Source organism: Orcinus orca, chromosome 15 (assembly GCF_937001465.1).
Source record: "Orcinus orca chromosome 15, mOrcOrc1.1, whole genome shotgun sequence".
Taxonomy (NCBI): Eukaryota; Metazoa; Chordata; class Mammalia; order Artiodactyla; family Delphinidae; genus Orcinus; species Orcinus orca.
The window spans coordinates 61,852,139-61,874,960 of NC_064573.1; the positions used below are offsets into that span (position 1 = coordinate 61,852,139).

Below are 22,822 nucleotides of genomic sequence, written 5' to 3' on the forward strand. Positions count from 1 at the left end.
ACTATTTTTGTAATAAAAAATGTTTTAAAGAGGTAAATGTAACAAAGGAATTGTTTTAATAAGAGATTTAAAAATCCAAACATCACTTTTTCTGCCAATATTCAGTAAACTTAATGGAATATCACTTATTAATTAGGGTATTGACAGTAGTCTTTCTCAGAAGGTTTTGAAATGACACCTCACAGTAAAGTTCTATCTTTCCTTCTGAAGAAGCTCAGGCGTGGAGACCCTCGAGGTCCTTACAGGTGTCGCGGCCTCTTAGCAGATGCTCCCCCTCGGCTTTGCTGTGACGTGTGTTTCAGTTTGGTGTCCAGGAAGCAGGGCCGGTCCCCCAGGGGGCCTTTGTGGAGTAGGTGCCAGCGGGTCTGAGGTCTGAAGGTTTCCTGTCAGCCTCACCTGTAGGGCTGCCGCCCGCACCTGCCCTGCTTCTGGGAGGAGGAGGGTTAACCAATCCTGTGCCTTCTGTTCACTTGGGATCACTCGGTCCCACTACAAGTTTGCTTTCCCCTTTGTTATTTAATGTCGATGTTAAAGCCACTAAGAGGGTTGCCTGTTTCTACGCCGAAGTCACTGGACATGAAGAGAGCCCATTTTTATATTTTATATAAAATATATAACGTAAATTTGTATTTCTGTATTTTATAGGTTTAAGTATATTTTTAAATTTCTATATATACACATACATATCAGGATAAAGCAAATAGATTGAGGTTGTTAGCAACCAAGGTTTTTAGTAGAAGACAAATGTGATGTTATAATTCAAAGATAAGTCAAGATATTAAGTCCCTTTGAAGTTAAATTTAAATCAGAAATATTAGCTTGCACTCATGATTTTTTAAAAATCCATATTTCCATCCTTCTCCACTGAAAATGCCCAAAGCAGTCTTAGCTCATTGGCAGTAGCGCCCCTGGAAAGAGACATGGGACACGTGTGCCGTGGCCACACGCCTACAGTTGTATTATTTTAATTCTAATCTTGTTCTGTTAAACTATGAAATGAAGAAAATTAAAACATGAGGTTAATATTCAAGAGTGATTATGTTGTATATACAATATAAAAATTGATCTGTTGTAAGTTAGTGAAAGTAAATAATCCAAGACTCAACACTCATTTTTTATCATTCATACTGATTAATTGGCAAAATTCAACTTCATTTTGGTTACGTAAGTGCAGACTTTAAGGAAAATACTCTTCATCATCTGTTTAGAAGAGTGCAAGTTAATTATCTAAAGGATAACTTCACTGGGCATGATTTAATTTATGTATGTATGTGTTTGTTTATTTCCCTAAGAAGAGTGATTAGAAGTCCTATCAATTATAGAAATCTCATAGTCTGCTCAGAGAAAATAACTTGTTGACTTTGGTAGAAAAACAGCAATTTCTAGTTATTACATAAAAATAAAGCCAGAAAATAGATGTAGTAATGGAAATAAAGAGAAATATCAAAATGGTATAATTGACAAACAGCTGGAATACCACTACCTCATACCATATGTACAAGTAAATTCCAGATGGATTGAAAATTTTAATGTAAAACCTATAAGATTAAACTGTATTAGATTTTATATGTCTGTAACTTTGGATGGGAGTGAACTTCCTAAGCAGGAAAGGAAACCCAGAAGTTATAAGGGAAAGTCAGATAAATTTCTTTTAATTGTTGTAAAATATGCACAACATAAAATTTACCATCTTACCGTTTTTAAGTGTACAATTCAGTGGCATTAAGCACATTCACATTGTCGTGCAGCCATCACCACCATCCATCTCCAGGGCTTTTCCATCTTCCCAACAGATGTATTTTAACACACAAGTTTAACATATTGAACAGCAAAAAGACACCATAAATAAAGACAAGAGACAAACCATATGTTGGGCAAAGACGTTTAACAACACTTTATTTCTAGCACCCCGAGTGCTAGAAATCCTATAAATTGGTAGGGAAAGGCAATCCAATAGAAATGTGGATAAAAGAACATAAATAGACATTTCACAGAATGATAATTTTAGATGGCTAGTAGACATCTGAAAATTGGTTGAGAAAATGCAAATGAAAGCAAGAATGAAATACTTTTTTTTTAATCCATGAGATTGAAAATTAAAATGTGTCATGCATCCCTACATTGCTGGTGAGTGAATTGCTGGAAATTGGTATGGGAAATGCTAATTATAGTAATAAATACCATTTTTTTAAACTCATCAAATTGACAAAAATTAAAACGAATAAGAAATATCCTTTGCTGGTAGGAATGCAACTGCTAAAACTTTTGGGGGATGTAATCTACAAATACCTACTAAAAATTAAAATCCTTTCACCCAGCAATCAACCTTTGGGAGTCTATTTTATAAAAATGAAAGCACCATTACATATAGCTATACGTATGTATACATATACATATATGTATGTACGTTAATACCACGTAAGAGATGCAAATACAGTATCCTGAAAACATCCTACTGTGAGAAGCTGTGGAGGTTAAGAGCCCTGTCGGGAGAGAGAGGCCACAGGCCCTGCAGTGCCAACAGGTGAGCAAGAAACTGTCTTGCACCTGGGTCATCCTGGCTGAGTGCTCCCCAGATTCCTGGCCCACGCAAATGTGCACAAAATAATGTTTTAGGGTACTTTGTTATGCAGCAATCTTGGTTTCTATAAGGAAAAAGTCTCTTTCTGCTATTCCCTCACATCATTTAGTTCCTTTTTATAGAACATGTGAAGGTACTTTTTTTTAACCAAAAATCTCTCTCTATTTACTAATGGAGTCAAATAAGCAATTTACATTAGGAAACAAAGGAAAAAGTTATTAAGTTTTATGTAAAAAGTATTATAGTGTTGATATTTGGGGGAAAAAACTCATAACCAGAGGCAACAATCTTCTTTTTGCAAAATAAGCTACATGGCCTATTTGGTAGGCAGTACATTGTAATTGCTTTGTTTTTATTATCCCTTTACATGTTTTAAAACTTTGCCAGTAAAGCTTTTCTAATAGTGCTGAAGAGACGTTTTTCCTGCTTACTTGGCAAAGTTTGCTCTCTGAATAAAATAAAAAGCAAAAGTTGTGTTGATTCTCCTCCTCTCTCCTCTTGCTCCTCACTCTTCCTCTTTGTTTTTCCCTCCTTACCTCTCTGCTTTCCCCAGAATCAATCAACCAGAGTTCTCATTTGCCAGCAACAGGACTCCACGCCGCACTCAACACAGCGGGGATTTGTTGGTGCATGTTCTCGATGGCGGAGCCAGAACTAGGCTTGGACACAGACAGGGGGCCTGGGCACAGGGAACACAGCTGGGGCCCAGCAGACCTGCCCCTTCTGTGATGAACTGGACATCCAGTTGTGTCCACTTCCTTAAACCCGCATGTAAGCCCCATGGGAGCATCTGATTTGCCTCACCTGGGGTAAGTGCCGCCCCCATGGTGAATGGGGTGGGAAGGGAAGATCTCCAGCAGCAGGCATGATGAAAGAATATCCAAAAAGGAGATGGGGCTGCCGGTAGGAAGGCACACAGATGGCCACTAAAAACGTAATTTCATCAAGGTTCTGCTTAGAAAAAAGCAACCAAAAATTGAAGATGAACATAACTTAAGACCCAGAAATCCCATTCTAAATGTCTATATACTGCGTGTCTAAACACTAAGAAGTCTCCCACCTGTGTGCAAAGAGACATTAACAAGGATGTTGATTGTAGTAATGGAGTAAGAGTGGAAAAAAATGGCAACTCTTAAATGTCATCAAGAAGAATGTGATCTATTCACGTAGTGAAATACTATTACCAGTTAAATGAACTAAAACGATGTGTCAACTTGAATTTTTTTTTTTTTTTTTGCGGTACACGGGCCTCTCACTGTTGTGGCCTCTCCCAGACGCATAGGCTCAGCGGCCATGGCTCACGGGCCTAGCCGCTCCACGGCATGTGGGATCTTCCCGGACCGGGGCACGAACCCATGTCCCCTGCATCGGCAGGCGGACTCTCAACCACTGCGCCACCAGGGAAGCCCAACTTGAATAAATTTTGACGCGTAAATGAGTGAAAAGGTCAAATGTACACTATGATAGCATTTATATAAAGTTTAGAAACATACAAAGCCATATAAGCATGTATATAGTTTCAGAATATGTTTATATGCAGCATAGGTATAAAAACCTGGATGGAGAGGAATGGACCGATGTCCAGAGACAGTTCTCTGACTTTCTACATGTCAGCACATCTTGCAGGCGAGGCCCTGCCTGCCTTGTGTTCTGCACTATCTTTAGAAGGATGTTCATGTAGGTAACAGACTTGCCAGACAGAGATGTGTCTCCTTCAGCTCCTCTCCTGTAACACAGCCCACTGTGCTGGCAGGTGCCATCTGGCCCTCTTGGCATGGCCCTGTGAGAATTGGGGCTCAGAATATTGGTGCAAAAATGCTAATACTGCTATTGCTGTGGGCAATGAATGGTCCCTTGTCTCTGACCCTGGAGTCGCATTGCCTTCTGCCAGCATCCAAGAAACTGTAACAGGCGATAGTATCAGCTTACAAATGGGGTAAAATTTCAGATTCTTCATAACTGTTGACAATTACCTTCAGGCTAAGAGTTGTCTCTAGGAAGGGAGGAAGGGGCCTGGAATAAGAGGGGTCAAACGGAGGTTGTACATTTCATTTCTCAAGAAAAAGCTCTGAAACAAACATGGCCATGTGATAGTATATATGCCCTTATTATATTCTCTATATTTTTTGGTATGTCTGAAATATTAAATTAAAAAGTGAACTTACATTTTAAAAATCCCAGAGAAATGAGTTTTTTTAAACAATAATGAGTTTTCTTTCTTAAACCTGTAATCTATAGATTGGATCTCCTTTCTTTTTTCCTTCGTATTTTCATCATGTTCATCTCTGTGTTTTTTCTCTACTTTCTAAAAATTTTGCTTCAATTTTCTTGTTGAGATGAAATTTACATAAGATTAGCCATTTTAAAGGGAACAATTTAGTGGCATTTGGCACATTCACAATGTTGTGCAACCATTACCTCTATCTAGTTCCAAACTATTTTCATCTTTCCAGAAGAAAACACTACTTACTAAGCAGTTACTCTTCTCCCCTTCCCTCAGCTCCTGGAAACTACCAATATGCTTTCTGTTTCCATGAATTTAACTACTTTGGATACGTTTTAAAACAGCATCATGCAATATGTGACCTTTTGTGTCAGGCTTTTTCCATTTAACATAATGTTTTCAAGGTTTAGTCACGTTGTGGGTTTGAATTTCTGTCTGGGGTCATTTGCTTTTAGTCTGAAGAAATTCTTTTATTATTTCTTGTAAGGTGGGTCAGCTGCAACAAATTCTCTCAGTTTTTGTTTATCTGGAAATGTCCTATTTCATCATCAGTTCTGAAGGATAGCTTTGCTGGACATAGAATTCTTGGTTGACAGTTTTCCTTTTGAGCCCTTTGACTATGTTATCTCACTCCCTCTGGCCTCCATTGTTTCTGCTGATAAGTTAGCTGTCGATCTCATTGGGGCTCCCTTGTAAGTGAAGAGTCGCTTTTCTCTGGCTGCTTTCAATATTTTCTCCTTGTTTTTGACTTTCAGCATTCTTGCTATAATGTGTCAGTTTGTGGATCTCTTTGAGCTTATCCTACTTGGAGTTTGTTGAGTTTCCTGGGTGTTCAGTGTTTTTTTTTTAATACATTTGGAAATATTCAGCTCTTTATTTCTTCAAATATTTCCCACTCTTTCTGATACTCCCATTATGCATAAGTGGTTTGCTTAATGCTGTCCCATATTCTTCTTAGGCTCTGTTCATTTTTCCTCATTTTTTTTCCTCTCCATTCTTCAGATTACTAATCTCTATCAACCTACTTTCAAGTTTGCTAATTCTCTGTTTTACCAGCTCAAATCTACTGTTAAGCCCCTCCAGTGAAAGTTTCATCTCAGTTATTGTACTTTTCAACTCTAGAATTTCCATTTGGTTGCTTTTCTTAATATATAATTTCTATCTGTTTATTGGTATTTTCTATTTGATATGACAATGGCATCATACCCTTCTTTACTTCTTTTTTTAATTAATTTATTTACTTTTGGTTGTGTTGGGTCTTCGTTGCTGTACACGGCCTTTCTCTAGTTGCGGCGAGTGGGGCTACTCTTTGTTGCAGTGCATGGGCTTCTCATTGCGGTAGCTTCTCTTGTTGCAGAGCATGGGGTCTAGGCACGCGGGCTTCAGGAGCTGTGGCACGCGGGCTCAGTAGTTGTGGTTCACAGGCTCTAGAGCACAGGCTCAGTAGTTGTGACACATGGGCTTAGTTGCTCCACAGCATGTGGGATCTTCCCGGACCAGGGCTTGAACCTGTGTCCCCTGCATCGGCAGGCGGACTCTCAACCACTGTGCCACCAGGGAAGCCCCTGCTTTCATTTTTAATCTCTTTCCACATCCAGTGCAACACGCCCTCAGGACCGTGTGAGGGAACATCTTTATGGTCCTACTGTGCTGACTCTTCTAGAAGCCCCCAAATGTCAGTGCCCCCATCAGGCTGCCCGGGGGCCTCGTCCTCCTTTTGTATCACTCTCCAGATCCCATCCTGCTGCCCTACACAAAGTTGTTGTGGACACATCAAGGCTTTGAATTGGTTTCTGTCAAAAAGGCTTGCCCGCAGAGTTCAGAGAAAGGAAATCTTCACTTTGTTAAAGGCCACTGGGTCTCCTGGGCCAGCAGCTCGAGCCCCTGGCCCTCCTCTAAGCTGAGCAGCTTTGGGGCTGCACTCTGGATGCGGGGGGAGTGGCGGTGAGGTCCCAGCATCGCCCTGGGGCTCCTCTCACACCCTACATCCGATCAGAAGGACCTTGGAGTGGCATAGTGAGTCCTCGGGCGTCCGTTGTAGCTCGTGCTTCCCGCCCAGTGTCCACCAGCTGGGTCTGAGCTCCAGCCTCCCTGCCTGGGCCTCTCACAGTGACCTGGCCCAGCTATTTGTCGGCCCCTCTCCTGGTGGCTCTCAAACACTCGGCCGCATTCCCCCGGCCCCAGCCCCGCCCAGCAGCCTGAGCCCGGACGGTGCCGGTTCCTGGGCACCTGGGTCAGCTGACAGCAAACCAACCTCTGTGTTGGGACGAGTGTGTGAAGAGTACAACACAAGGCGGGTGAGGACAGGGGTGAGGGTGCCAGGGGAACAGGAGAGGGGACTGGGCAAGAGCAGCCTGGCTCCGGAGCCAGAGGCCAGGGTGCCGGGCTGGGGGCAGGACTTTGGGTTGGGTCCCAGGAGATGGGAGCCCCCGGAGCTCCTAGTATGGCCTGGTCACGCTGCCCATGGGGACTGAGCACAGAGAGGAGGGGGAGGTTCGGGGCTGCTGGTGGGAGAGTCGGTGGCTTGGACGAGGGAGATGGGGGTTGCTGCTGAGGAGCACGCGGATTCTGGATGTAGCCACCTGAGTTTCCATCCAAACTAAGTCCACAATCCAGCCAGGGGAAACTTTTAAAACTCAGAAAAATAAAACCTGAATCATTGCACATCACTTCCTCGTTTAAAACTGGGCAGGAGACTGGGGTGTGGGGAACCCCACCCACAGGGCAGCAGCAGTCAGCTCTGGCCCTGCCGCCGCTGGGAATGAAAGGTTGAGGAGCTAGGTCTTTGCATTTCTCCGGAGAAGCAGAAATTTGAAATCTTTAGGTGAAATCTTCCTACTTTTACCCTTTAAAATAATGGAGGTCAAATGACACATGTTTTGAGGATTTGACTTCTGCTCATAGGAGGCAGTCACGAAGTTTGCTGGATGGAAAAACTGATACTCCTACAGCTTAGGTATCTTTATTATTATTGTTGGTCTTCAGACTTTCCCCCTTGACACAGCGGAGGGAAAGTATATGGCAGTGGTGGTGGTTATGAGGGGAGGGGTGACGGGGAGGGAGGTGGGGACGACCCCAGGGTGGGGGATGCTTCAGATCCTCTGCCATGGGCTCCTTGCTCCGTCTGCAGTCGCTGGGCCCTGTCCATGCCTGACTCTAGGAGGTGAGGATGGGGAAGGGGTGGTGGTGAGGGCAAATGACTCTGGAGGGACTGGACTTGCAGCCCGGGCTCTAAAATGATGGGCTCAGAAGATGTTCCTGCTCCTGGCCCCAATCTGGAATCAGACACTGCTCGTTGTGAATGACCAATACTGAAGCATCCACAGTGGTTTCAGCAGCAAGTTATTTTATTGGTTTTAACTGCTTTTTCTTCCAATAACATTATGCTACATGTGTGTGTGTGAGGGGAAAGTGATACCCCAGCGTTGGAGACGCCAGGATGGGCAGCCACTATGGACGGCTGTCTTCCAGCCGTGGTGTGGCAGAAGGACCGGGGCCCAGCTCCCCGGACGTGGTGGTCATGTGATTTGACACATCATTTAATATACGTGAGATCCAAGGTTTGCTTTAAGGATGAAATAAGTATGTAACTTCTGGTCGGGGTGCCTCTGTGCTCAACAGAGGGCATCGGCACAGAATTATTTTAACATAATGGACCTATTTCTTCCTCTTGTACAACAAAGACTCTTACCAGAATTCCCAAATTCTACTTTGATTTCGCACTGATACTTTGATATACTGTAAATAATATGCTGTCAGCCATTGAAATATGAACCTCTCAGCCTACAATTCACCCTGTCCTGAGTATTTATAGGACTAAGATGAATTTTAGGACTGCTTCAGAAGGGCAGCTGCTCATGCCCAGTGATTACAGGAACATGAGGAAGTTTGCCGAAGAAACTTTCCAATCAGTTTACTGACACCTGAAAGGTCAGAAGGAGAGATTAATTTATTTTTGTTTCCTGTTAATCAGTCTCCTTGGATTAAACTTTGCAGTCATTTAAAACCTTTCATTATGGTTTTAATTTACATTTCCCTAATGAGAGAGTACCTTTTCACGTGTTTACTGGCTATTTCATACCTTCTTTTGTAAAGTACCTTTCAAATAGTTTGACTGTTTTGGGGGGACACCTTTCCTTAAAGAAGCTAGATTGGGGGTTATGTTCTCCACAAACAGTTGATCTCTGGCTGAGACGGGGAGATACCCTGGCCCACGATTCTGTGTCGGTCAGGGTTGGATCACAAAAGCAGAACATTTGTAAGTGACACGGAGTCGGTACTTACTACAGGCAGTAGTGGTAGTGAGCAGCGCACGGAAGGGCACTGAATCAGGGCCTGGCAGGACTGGCAGGTGGGCAGGAAAACTGGCTGTGAAGGGGGGGCAGGGATAGACGGGCACTCACAGCACCACTTGGGCCCACAGAGCAAACAAACCCTGTCTGTCTTTTGTCCCTTCAGCCTAAAGGACACAGGCGACTGGCAGAAGGTGCTGGCGTCCTTCGCCACGAGGCTGTGAACGCACCCCTGACCCAAGACAAGGGGACGAGGGGACACAGGGAAAGCAGGTCAGGGGTGTGCGGGCTGCTTGGTGCCTGGCGCCCTGCGTTCCTGGCAGGTCCTGGCCACTGCTCGACCCCTCCTTCCGCGTCGCCCACAACTTTCTCTATGGCATCCCTAACCTGCCTTAGAAAAAGACTAAAGAGGACAATTCAGGTAATACAAACTTTAATGTTTTATGAAGTGGACCTTTTAAATTGCAAAATGGGGCAGAAGGCAAGAAGCTCTCACAGGATAAAGAATAGAGAACGAAGAAGAGACAAAGAGGAAGCACGCAATCAGTGGGGGCTGCAGAGCCCGCCTTGTTTGGGGTGAGGAGGCCCAGAGCTAGTAGTGCATCTGGGGATGGCTGGCTGGATGCCCTGCATTTCTGGTCAAACGAGTGCTTGTAGGACATGAAAGTCATCTACGTTTCGGTGTGCTGACAGGTCACCCCAGGCATGAGTGTCTCCATCTTCGGCCTAGAAATTTATTTCAACACTTGCAACCCCAAGGAAGGGAATTCCGGGGAGCACGGACCCCTGTGGCTAAGTTGACCCAGTACAAAGTCACCGGAGAGCCTGTCCTTGCTGGCAAGGATGAGAAAGGGTGAAGGAAGCTGATAGTTACTGAGGACATTTTGGGCCAGGTTCTGTGCTGAACACTGAACTCACTGACCATTTGTACCCCGCTGACTGACCGTGTGTCAGAAAGCAGTGTGCTAGGGTGGGGGCTGCAGCAGCCACCTTCTACCCAGCTGCTGGTCACTGCAACGGAGAGCAGGCCCCAAACTCAGCAAGGGACCAGCCAGCCCTGAGGGGCTCTGCTGGACATGGGGGAAGTGGACGGGGCTCACCACGGCACCAGAGGAGGCAGAAGCTGTGAACTGTTGTGGCTTTAACAGACCAAGGAAACTTCACTACACTTTACTATCTGCAGGTGGTTTGAAAATAACGTTCATCGCTCAGGAGTTGTTCCATCATTTTTGATAACTGATGCGTAGCAGCCACACCTAAGTGCATCTGGATGGACAGTCTTTGAGGTGATTGTTTACATCTTTTACTTGCCGTATTCTTCCTTTTCCTATACCCGCTCCCCTTCAAAGAGAGAGAACAGATGTTTTTTGTTTGGCCCAAGGAGAGTATTGCAGCAAGGCTGAAAGCAGAAGTCGCCTGCAAAATATTTTCCTTTCTGTCTTTGGTGATTTAAAATCTACACTCATAGAGGGGGGAGTGAGGTTTGTGGGTCCTGGAGCAGTGGGGGCAGCCAGATCCCAGAGCGGGTATTTGCATGGAGATGCGGACATGGCCAACCTCACAGCAGATCAGGTGAGGAGGGAATTGTTATCTACAGTTTACAGATTGGACACTGAGACAGTTTGATGGTGCAGACAGCACAACAAAATGTGCCCGTGACACGGCTGAGACACACGGGACAGAGGCCTCCCTCCTGGAGCTGAGCTTATCCGTGTCCCGTCCCGTGTATTTATCTGGATGGGGTTTCGCTTCCCCAGCAGAATTACCCTCAATGCAAGCATCTCGCACTCCTTCTCCATTTCTTATTAATTTAAAAGGTACAGCGAGTAGGGTGGATCTTTTTTGGATAGCTTGAGTCCCATCCAAATGTTATACATGAGATCCAAATAACCGAATTATATTCTCCGATTCACATTTATCTTGCGGTTGGTTGGGGCCCTCAGAATCTTTTTTCAACATTTGCTCATGGTTACCCTTGTATTTTTGTCTCCTTGGATGACTGACCTTCTTCTGTAGACTAAGTACAGTCGGGATTTAATGGACACCAGGTAAACTGCAGTGGATTTATACTGAGAAAGAATGTTTCTCACATCCCACTCCTTGAAACCATTTTCAGTTGATTTCCACCCAGTTTAGTGATATTTTACCTCAATATTATTTCTTGTCCATCACAATACGAGGCTCCATTCATTTCCCCGATCTCTCTGGGGCCCTTCCTAAGCAGCAGGTGCAGTTCTGGCCGCCACGGACACATGTGCTCCTCTCTTCGGAGCAGAAGCAAGTGCTGCTCTCCTGGCCTCTGCCTGGGCCCTTGGCATGAACACAAGAGGTTACTAACGGTCAGGTGAGCTGGCGGATTTTACAGAGAGCAAACGTGCATCCAGACGCCTCTGGCTCTGCCACTGCTGTGGCGAGTGTGTGTGTGTGTGCAGGGCTGTGGGAGGGGGCAGCTGAAATGCAGAACAAATATGAGGACAGCGTTCCTCCCATAGCTGTTTTCCAGAAATAGAAACAGAGACCTGCACTTTCTAGTTATAAATTAGGGAAGACAGCAAGAAATGGGAATGCAGAATGAATTAAGATTCATCATAAATGGTAAAGCTGAGGCTAAGATGTAAAATTCGGGTCTCAATTTAAGAGGGTTAAATCGTACGCAAGGAAATGATGCCCAAGTGAAATAGAAGAACAAATTGTTTCCTGTTCTTGGAAAAAACATTTTCTCCACTGTCCATGGGCAGTTTCAGGTTTAGAAGGAAAACGCCATTTCTCTGTTGACCTCAAGAGGGCAAGAAAACAGTTTCTCCAACCCCATAGCTGCTGTTAGTTGGCACATTAAATATAGGCTAGCAAGTAGATGCTTGTCAAGATTCAGATTACCTGTATTAAGCACTGATTAGCTCACTTCTCATTTAAAGCAGTTTTCCGGGAGGCCAGATTCAAAGCTGTCCCACTGCTGTAGACACTCCTCATTTGCCTGGGGCCTGGGACTCCCTGGGAGCTGGGCTGAGCTGAGCAGGAGGGATGTCAGCGCGGCTGTAGGTGGCAGTATGGTTCAGCTCCCGCACTGTGCATAGCCAGTTCGGGATTTTGTGGTCTGGAGACAAGTTAATCTTTCACAGCCTCAACTTTCTCATCTGTGTAATGGGGAAGACTAGCTGCCACAGTTGTCCTGAGGATTGAATTAGATAATCTCCGTAAAATTCCTAGCACAGGGCCTGGCACAATAAATGGTAGTTAATATTGTATCACCTATGAGCACTGATCAAATCCTACACAGCAGTTACCATCATAGCTGAGGACAGCTGAGGACTGTTTAAAGGAAGTTGAATTAAGCTAACATTTCACTAACTAAAATGTTACTGATAAGTTAATGTAGATTTCAAAAGATTCTTTTCTCTGATATTATGGAAGCATGAGCTGGTCAACTTTTGGCGGGGAGGTGGAGACATTGAAAATTAGCTGCTTTAATTAGCTGCCCTTCTGTTATACCAGGCCTGAAACCCCAGACTGGTATATTTTGATATGTCTGCTGGGGAGTTAATTTTGGCAATTAATTTGTCTAATTTTGGTGGCTGTAATAAAGCTGGGTTAAAATGCCCGTATGCTGTGGCAGTAACCAAACCCCTATCAAACACAGTCAGGTTGGCCAGTGTGAATGCTAGTACTTCTGGAAGACAACATGTATACTGTCCGCACTCAAGTGGAGTTTAAGTCCCAAAGGCCTTCCTAGGAGAGATGTAGGTCCTCCAAGGAGAAAGGGTCGCAGTGGTAAGAATCCACCTGAACTCCCCATCTGGGAAGGGGCTGACTAGGTGGGGATAGAAGGATTCATCCGTCCCACTAAAGGCCCTGCAGCCCTACTGTGCATCTCAGCTAGTGCCAGAAGGCCGGCTGCCCGCGGCGCAACCACCCCCCCACCCCCCGCCGCCGTCGTCTCCCGGCTCCGGGATGGAGTTCCCCGTCCGGCCGGCGGTGGGCGCACGCCCAGCGAGGCCGAGCCGAGCCGCGTGCGCAGCCGGGGGTCCCGCGGCCCGGGCGCCCGCTCGCCCAGCTCGGTGCCCGCGGCCCGCGGAGGTCAGCGCGGCCCGCGCGGGGTCCGGCCAGCCCACCCCGCCCCCGCCCGGCCGCCGCCGGTCCAGCTTGGAGGGGGATGGGGAGAGCGGAGAGGCCGGCGGACAGCGAGGCAGACGGCGCGGAGGCGGAGGCGGCACCCGCGGCACCGTCTCCCGCTTCCCTGCTCGGCGCAGCGGGCCGGCCGGCCGGCCGGGCCGGGAATCTCCTGCGAACCGGGGAGGAGCTGCCGCCGCCAGGCCGGCTGAGCGTCCGGGGAGCGTGGAAGGGGGCGGGGAACGCGGGGAGCCGGGGCCGATCCCGGCCCTTAAAGCAGCCCCCCCGCGCCCCGCGCGCCGGCAGCCTCACTACAGAGCCGCGGCCGCAGGTGAGTGCCGACCCAGAGCTCCGGCGTCCAGCCAAGTTCGGTGCCGCGCGGACCGGGGGCGCGAGCGGCAGGACTGGGCGCCGGAACTGGACGTCCGCGAGCCAAGCCGTCGGCGGGCCGCCCCCCACCCCCGCGAGTCCCGGCGGCGTCGCGGTGGGCACGGCGGCGCCCGGGGCGCTCCCGGGGGCGGGCGCAGGAGGGCGGTCCCCACCGCACAGTCTGCTTCCCGGTGCCCCGCACGGTTGTGCGCCAACGCGGCGGGGGACGGCGTCTGCGGGCAGGTTGTGCGGGCATTGCCAGAGTTTGCGGGGAGGGAGGCGCAGAGCGGCGGGACCCTGGACCCCGCGTCCCGGGCACCCCGCGTCCCGGGCACCCCGCGCGCTGAGCAGGGGCTCCAGCGGCGGCTGGGAAGCAGCTTGTCCCGGCGCCGCTGGCCCTCAGGCTGAGCCCCGAGCCCGCAGGAAGCGGGCGTGGGCAGAATTTCTGTGACCCTCACGGCGGAATAAACAGGAAGCGACGAGCACCCAGCCCAGCCGCCCTGCCTTTGTTGTGCGGTCTGCGGGGCGCAGCGCAGAGGACGCCTCCCGGGACCCCCGCCGGCCCCCCGGGGGCTAGGCGCGCCCCGTAAGTGCGTCGCCCGAGACCTGGGCTCGGTGCTGGGCAGCTCGCCGCGCTGGCCCCGAGGACAAATCCTTGGTTTTAAACTTTTTTTTTTTTTTAACTGGTAAAGGAGGAGGCTTCCGATTAGGCGGAGGTTTCTGGAGGACGACGGGGACCGCGGCGGGGTGGGTGGCACCTGGAGAAGGCGGGTAGGTCGGGCCGCTTCCCGGGTGAGCGCGCGCGGGTTGGCACAGCGGGAAACTCGTAGCGAGCTGGGACCCAGACGCAGGAGTGATTACTGAGTGCTGGTGGACACATAAACTAGCGTAATTTTTGTTTTCCCCAGAGACTCTTTTAATTAACTAAAATTGGATAATCCTGATTTGCTTCTTTTCTCTTTCTCTGTGTTCCATCTACTCCCTTCTCCTTCTCCTTTCTAATTTTTTTTTGGCAACTTCGCATTCCTGGACCCTTCGCTTGTAGTTCAGTGTTGCTTTCTAAATGTTAGTTATGATGGTGGTAATATTTTTGGATGACCTACTGTGTGTAGGTGTTGTGGGATGAGGTGAGGTAAGCTGCACCGTGTTGATTCCAGAGCTGCTGTTAGTAGGCTTCTCGCAGTGGAGGTGGGTGGCGATGGTGAGCCACCCTGGCTCTTGGAAATATGTGGTCCTGTGGCTGGCATGGAGGTTGGTGCAGCCCTGGGGGCTAGACCAGGAAGATTCCTTTTAAAATGGTCCTTCCGCCTGTTTGGCTAGCTAAGAGGGTGTTCTCCTAGTCTGTCTCCCCTGAAGCTGCAGGACAGTGTGAGTTACAGGACAGGTCCTGGAGGATCTGCACTGAGAAACTGCCATTGCATCCAGTCAGGTCTGCATTTGCATAGGAGTGTTTAGTCTTACCAGGACTTATATTGCTTCTACTGTCACCTGTACATTTGCCCTTGTACTCTGCACTGTTCTCTTGAACATGTTCTTTATGTTCAGTGAAGGGTCATGTCAAATTTGAGTCATTGTACAAAGGAGTAGATCTGATTATTATCCATGTACATGTATTGAATTATAATAGTTGGTTTCCTATCCTTGGATGCTCTTTGATGGCTCTTGCAAAGAAGTGCTTTTTAAAACATGGGGGTATATTCCTCATTATCTTTGAGAGCTTAATTCTTTTAAGAGCTTCACTTTGCTATTGACATTGAGCACACTGTTAGGAATTAGGGCTGAGACTGTAAGTGCCAGTAAGGGATTTGCTGCAATGGACTTGTAGCTGCCTTCCTCCCTTATTTTAAAAGCCCCCTCTAATTTCTTAACATTCTGCTGTTACCCTCGAAAGAGTCTTTGCTGTGGTTCTAGTTTGTGGAGGCTTGTATTTACGATGGAGAAGGCTTTTCCCAGCAGGTATTAGGGCTGTCTCTAGAATCCTCTCTGGGGCCCTTTGCATGACCACAGTCCTGCAGAGGAACCCAGCCAGTGCCAGCTGCTTATTAAGGGATTTTGTGCCCATTTGTTGGCGTATTGTTTGAGTCAAAGTCTCCTGCCCCCACTTGCCAGAGTATATAGACAAATATTTATTCCCACCCCCCCAATGCTGACAGTGCTCTAAGAATAGTTTTCTTGCCTGGCGCTGGGAGCAGGACCCGCCTGCCTGCAGAGGTGTTTACAGTTTGGGCCTGGGCTGCAGTGTGGGTTGACTTAGCAGCCTGGCATAGCGGCCCGCATCTCCTGGGACGTGCTTGGCTTTTCCTCAGGGCTGTTGGAGGGTTGCCTCCCAGCCTGACAGGAGCATAGGGAGGTGACGGTGACTTAGTGCCCTGGGTGCGGTTCCTGGCCTGTGGTCCAGCAGAAACCCCTAAGCTTGTCCAGATCCCTGTGCAGTCACCCCCATGGTCTGGGCAGGAGGTCATGGCTTTTTGTCATCACGTAAAACCAACCACTCAGCGCTCAGGGCAGGGACACTGGCAACTGTGACTGTTCAGATCTTCCTGTCGGCCCTTTGCAAGTTTATTCCTATCTTTCTTCTGTGTCTGGGCTTATGGCCTCTCTGTGATGTGTCTGTTCTTTTGGGTGAGAGTTAATAGAGAAGGAAGAAAGAAATGAAAAGATCATTCCATGTTAACCTGGAAAATTTTTAGAAACGTTTGACGTACTTCATATAGATTTGTGGCTATTCAATGTAAACGGTGTGGAATGCTACGGGGTCCCCAGTGCCCTCTCTCCCTGCTTCCACCCCCTCCTTTTTTAGGTCACAGAACACTCTCCTGGAAGCCAGTATTTTCTCATGTCAAAGTGACTTTCTGCCTACATGGGATTTGTTAGCTTAGAGTTACACCGTGACCTATACCATGGGTGTGATGGAAAGTGAATCTTCAGTTTTTAAATAGCAATGTATAGCTTCTGACTCCATCTGAAAATTTAGGCCACAAGACCTGCCATGTATTAGGGAGATTTTTTGGTGGCGTTATTAGCTTTATTTTTAGGCAGCTAGGGGACACAGGTGAGCACCTGTACTATTAATTGCTGTAGAAATATTGGGTTCGTATTTCCCATTAATACTGTTTTTCTCTCTATCATAGGAGGACTTGAAAATAATGTTTGTGTTGTCTCCTATCCATGTGATTTGAGTATGGATTGCTTTTCTTTGAATTTCCACTAAAAATGGTACTTTGGCCTTTTAAGCTGTTTTTGTAAGGACTTTTCTTTCCACCAGGCTTGTTTTCCAGATAGGTCTTGGAAATTACGAAGAACATAGCTATAATTTCTCCCTTGATTGGCAGCAGAGCGCTTTCCTGGACAAAAATAAGGCTGCTCTGTGCCAAATGGTTGACTTTTCTAGAATAAAAACTCTAAAGGGTTTGCAAAGAGTCCTCTGGTTAATATATTGGCATTCCCAGAACCCACTAAAACCCCGGCAGCCTGCCAGACACCACTTAATGAGGACACAGAGTGTCTGGCTCAAATCCCCACGAGCAGAAGCGGGTGGAGGCTGCTGTCCACACCCTTTATTAATTTTTAATGACCGTACTTTTGTTTTGCAGATTTTGCTCTGCACCCCCTCAAGACCAACAGACACGGGTGCCACCCCTCCCCCACTCATTTACTCATTTCCTTGGCATTGGAAAAGTGTTGAGACTTTCAAGGTTTAGAATCCTGCTGAGGGATCATTTCTGTTTGCATGAGTTCTTTTGTGGTTGGCTTTCTTTTTTTCCCATTCTTTCTCCCCCAGCCCTGCCCCCACCAGCCTTTATTTTGGAAGAGGAAGAGAGAAAAGGAACAGAAAAGGAGATAACTTTTTTTCTTATGATGCTTTATTGTCTGCTGGAAAAAAGAAGCACTTATGAAACTTTAAGTTTGTCAGACAGTTTATATGACAGTGCAAGTTGGTGCTTGCCAAGCTTCAGACAGATTGCTAACGTTACATGATGGGGATAAATAAATTACCGCTGTGAGCGGTGGGCAGGGCCTTGGGCACCCAGGAGCATGCAGGATGTGCAGTACGTGGGTGTGTGGAAGGTCTCTGCGCGCTGCCTGGAATTCTGTGACTTGCTTTGGAAGCGAAAAGGGTGTGTCTCTTGCTTTTATTTTCGCCAGGGCTGCAGGCGGCAGAATCCAGGGAGCAGCTCTGTATTTTTCCCGGCCTGGTGGCCCTGCCTCTCGATGGCCCCTTACCCCCATGTCTCCCCTCCTCTGCATCAGGGGGCATGGCACCTCGTCTTCCATCCAGGGTCCAGCTTCCGATGAAACTGAACTTTGGCTGCTGTTCTTTCTGCAGGTGCAGGCATTGAGAACAAATTGTCTGACATAAGTGTGTGAGCTGCCTGGGAGGGGGCTGGGTGACACTCCTTGGGCACAGTGTACTTTCATCCCTGGCGTGTGGATAGTCAGCTGGCAGAGTGACAGGTGTAATGAACTTAATGGTCTTGCTCTAGTTGCTGGCGGACACACTGCTTGTATTACAAAGCTACCTCCTAAGTTGGGCCCTGGCCAAATGACTCGCAGGATCTTCTCTGTGCAGACAGGATTCAGAGCCTGGACTGGCTAGGAATTGGGTGGGTGTGAGCGACATGGTCCCTAAATGGACCTAGAATTTCTCTTTAAAGTAAGCCTGGGGGCTTACCTGCTGGCGCAGTGGTTGAGAAGTCCGCCTGCCGATGCAGGGGACGCGGGCTCGTGCCCCGGTCTGGGAAGATCCCACATGCCGCAGAGCGGCTGGGCCCGTGAGCCATGGCCACTGAGCCTGCGCGTACGGAGCCTGCGCGTCCGGAGCCTGTGCTCCGCGACGGGAGAGGCCACGACAGTGAGAGGCCCGCGTAACGCAAACAAACAAAAAAGAAGTAAGCCTGCTCTGTCCAATTTGCAAAAAGGCCCCATCCCATCCTACCCCCCCACCCTGCTATCCAGCCATATTGTGGGGTGTGGCAAGGTGCCCCCCCATCCCTGGGGTTGTGGATTGCAGGCTCCCAGTGCTGCCTCCTTGGTTCCCCAGAAGTGGACTGGGCCTCTGGTGGCCGGTCCATGGCCCTGGGACCAGCAGCCTCTGGACAGAGTTGGGAGGGAATTTCGAGAGTGAAATCCCACTGTTCCAAAGGCGGAAGGCCAGGCCGTGCTCGGGAGGGCTCCCCCGGGCAGTGGTCAGAGCGACAGCAGCACCGCCCCTGTGCCAGGCTGTCCTTAGCGTTATATTAGCTGATTGAAGCCCCCCAGCAGCCCTGGGACGTGGGCACCGCCACCATGCCATTGGCACACAGGCAGCAAGAAGCCTGAAATGCCGGAGTGAAGAATCGCTGTCTCGTGAGCAAAGGTGGAGGTGGCCACGTCACGCTGGGGCCTGGGCTGTGACCCTGGGGCTGGCCCTTCCTCAGGGACCACTCACGGCGGGCGGAGGGAGACCAAGTCTCTCCTCGTCCCAAGCAGGGCCCAGGGCTCCTCCTTCTTTCCTACCTTTGTCCATAGCTCTGATTTACACCCCACCTCCCGGCCCCACCCCCATTTCTAAACCCTGCTCCTGTGCCTGTCCTGCCTGTGCTCACAGCCTTGGTTTCAAGAATTGGGCCATTGGTGGCTCTGTTTTGTCCATGTTGAACCTCGTCATCCCAGGAGGAATCAGCCAGAGAGTTGATGCCTGTGGTCCTGGGCTCTGTGGAACCACCTCCGCTGGTCTTCTCTGGGTGAGGTTTGTCGGATGTCGGTCCTGTCTTCCAAGGGGTACCCGAGGCCTGCGGGGCTGGACTGAGGTAGCCCAGGCCCTCCCGGCTCAGCAGGATCCAGCAAGTCCCTGAAAGTGGGGTGAAATGAAAAGATGATACATCTCTCAGATTCTCTGTCTCACTCCGAGGGGGCGTGGATTAATCAACCACATGTATCTGCGTGCAGTTCTTGTGTTCATCCCAGACAGACCTAAGTGTTTGAGGTTATGGGGCCTGAAGTGAGGCCCCAGGAGGTGCGGATGTCCAGGGTCCTGCAAGACGGCTCCCCAGCCCTTTGCAAACCTTCCCACGGCAGCAGGTGGGACCTGGCCTCTTCACACCCCTGAGTGGCTGCGTGATGCCGTCCCCTCTGAGGGGATTGTGGTGGCCACACACTGTGGGGCCTGGTGGGCCTCTGTCTAATTTGGTCCCTGGGGTGGGGTTGGACGGGTGCTCTTTTGCGTTGGGGGCTGCACTGGCCTGGGAGAGTTCCTGTCTGGTCCCCCTGTCAGGCATATAGGGGCCCGGGTTGGCCCTAGACCGGGTTCCACCCTCTATTTGAACCTGACTTTATTCCAGAGATTCTTTCAGGCCTGGCTGAAACCAGTGTCATGGATCTAGTCTCTGAAATCCTTTTTTTTCCTGATTATATACTTATTGAAGATAATTAGGAAACTATGAAACGAAGAGGAAAAAAAAAAAAGAAACAAGAAGAAAATAAAAATGACTACAATTACCTATAATTCCACTACCTTTAGAGATGACCTCTATTTACAGTTTTGTAGATTCTTTCCAGACTTAATTATAAAATCATGCATCAAACTTGTATACTTTTTATAAACTTAACGTTCCATCCTGAACATATTTTCATGTAATTTAAATATTCTCCAAAAATACCACTGCTGATGACTATTAAATTCTACTCTGTGGTTATATTGTTTTTTTTTTTCTAAGCCCGTTTTGGGACGCTGAGGCTGTTAGCAGTTTTCCCTATTATAAATAATTCTGCACTGGACATTCTGATTACGTCCTTTGGATAGCTTCCTCAAGGAGGAGGTGGTGGGTATAACTTTTAGAGGCTCCTCCAGAAGTATTACCAGTTGCTTCTCAGAAAGGCTGGGACACTGCACACGGACACGGGGGTGACTGTAGTCTTGCCAGTGCTGAATATTGTTATGAAAAAAATCTTTTCAAGTTTGGCAATGAAATGGTATGTTTAAATTTTTCTTCCCATTCTTCTGTTGTGAAAATCAGGGCGTGGCATCTGGGGATACACAGGTGAAGAGAGTTTTGCTGTTGCTAGAGCTTTGCTGTGGGCAGATGCAGTGATTTTAGTGGATGCTTCCAGCATGGAGATAAGACCTTTGTGCTGTTTTAAATTCGAATTAAATGTACTCAAGAACTTTGTGCTATTTTAAATTGGAATTAAACCTGCTCAGGTAGGTTAAGGGCACGAAACAGTCTAATAATACATTTTAAAATAAAATTATGGGATTTTATGGCCAAAGACTATGCTTGGTCTTTCCCCAACATCCTCACCCTAACCGGCTGGGTAACGTGGGCCCCGGGTGGAGGGATGAGGTGGGGGAGGGGTGGCTCGGCAGCAGCTGCTTGAGGAGCTGTGTGACACTTCCCTCAGTCCTTCCTCTCCCTTCTCAGCGATCGCTTTTTGAGATCAAACTCTTCCCTGGCCTTTTGCCCAAGGATACCAACATAAAATTCATTTTCTTACTGTTTCACTCGATGGCTGACGGGAGACACCTGGCCTGGATGCCCTCTGCTGGGAGCCTCTCCCTTGGTCCCCTCTATGCTTTCGCAGACTTCTGTTTCCAGCCTGAGGGTGTTGGCGCCCACACTGGCTGCTCTGGAAGCTCCAGAGAAGGAAAACCATCTCAGTATCTTCAGTACGTTGCAGTTAACTAAAGTTGGTTTTGTTTTCCTCGAAAGGCAGCCTTTTTGGCTGAAAGGTTGAGAACAGCTGGAGGGAGCAAGACATGACACCTGCATCTTGAGGTAATTGAGCCCCAATTAGCTTGTTCTGGTCACACACACCTTCGTGCGTCGGTGCTGGGGCAGGTGTGGGTGCTTACCACGCCCCGGGGTGCATGCTGGGAGCGCCCGGCACTGTCGGGCGTGGCCTGGTGAGCAGAGAGTATGGTCCGAGGGGCCCAGGTGGGCGCTGGTGCTTGGGTGAGTGACCCCGGCCCTCCAGGCACAGCCTGTGGGGAGCACCCTGGCCGTTGTCTTGTCTGCTTGGTCCCCCTGCTGGCCATGTGGGCAGCCACACCACGCTTTCCAGGTGCAAACACACCCTGCACGTGGCTAGCAGGGCAGACGGGGCCAAAGCCCTGGAGGTGGAGCGAGCAGAGGAGTTCCCAGGGAGTTGGTCATGGAATAGATGTCATGGAATAGGTTGCTGACACCCCTTGTGTCCCTCCACGTTGTTTGCTGCTGGCTCGTGTGTGCGCGGCTCACACACTTGGGTTTAATCCAACCTGGTGTGCTCCTTCAGCAGGATGATAGAATGCTGGAATCTTCCAGTTGGAACAGAGGGCCTTTCTGGACATAATGCAGCATGATTTCAAGGTTGGGTAATGTTTACAGCTGGATGGCTTGGTTGAACTATTATATTTCTATTACTTTGTCTATTAAGATAAATATTGCCCCCTTCAGAACTTAGCTTTCATCCTACTGCTATTTAAATATAAGAGTCACAATTTTTTACTTCCAAACTAGAGGTAGGTCCTGGGATTTAACTTTTTTTTTAATCTGAAGAGTAATGTAAAAATAATAAATATATATACACAGTCATAACTATATAACTTATGTAGTAAATTTAGTCCAGAGAAAACATAGTGTTTATTTCTGATAAAAGAAGTTGGCTGTTCCGTGGATTGGAGATTTTGTTATTTGATGGACCTCTGTACTGAATGCTTCGTGTGAATGTTCACGCTTTTATTGTTATAACGTGGTTCATACAATGGATTTTAGGAATTGGGGCACATTTATGTGCCTGAGGGAACGGCTCCCGTTGTGTCCTTGGCCACCCAAAGAAGCAGCATCAGGGCCGTAGTGTGGGCCTGAGCCGCCCAAGGGGATTTGTTGTTCATAGCGCGCATACGCATCACCTCCTGGTTTTGAGGAAAGTTTTGCTGTAAGGGGGTTGCTTTTGTCTGTGGCTCACAGCCCCCCTGCCTAGCCAAGCCCCCGGAAGGCTTGTGACCTTGGGGAGGTCAGTTTGCCCTTCCCTAAAACAGCCATTTTCCTGCCTCTTAGGTTTGCAGGGGATCAAACGAGATAAGGCTCATGTAGACCAGCAGGGAGGGGCCCAGCGCTGCCTCAGTGAGAGCTCGGTAAAGTGTGGCTGCCTCCAGTCAAAGGAGCATTTGGGAAGCACCCACCCAGCCTGTGAGGCGGGGACCCCGCTCCTTCCCCCAGGACTCAAGGAGCAAGTAGTCTGGCACAGGAAGCAGCCAGCAGTGAGGACAGGCACTTGTAGCCAAGCCCT

At 48.4% G+C, this 22,822-nt stretch overlaps 1 protein-coding gene across 1 annotated transcript in view; it reads left to right on the forward strand.

The window, feature by feature from the left end:
* Positions 1-13,289: 13,289 nt before the first annotated feature.
* Positions 13,290-22,822, forward strand: part of LDLRAD4 (low density lipoprotein receptor class A domain containing 4) — a 304,079-nt gene continuing 294,546 nt past the window's right edge. Inside the window, 1 exon segment of the mRNA XM_012535261.3 lies at positions 13,290-13,535. The gene's annotated coding sequence lies outside the window, so the exon portion shown is untranslated.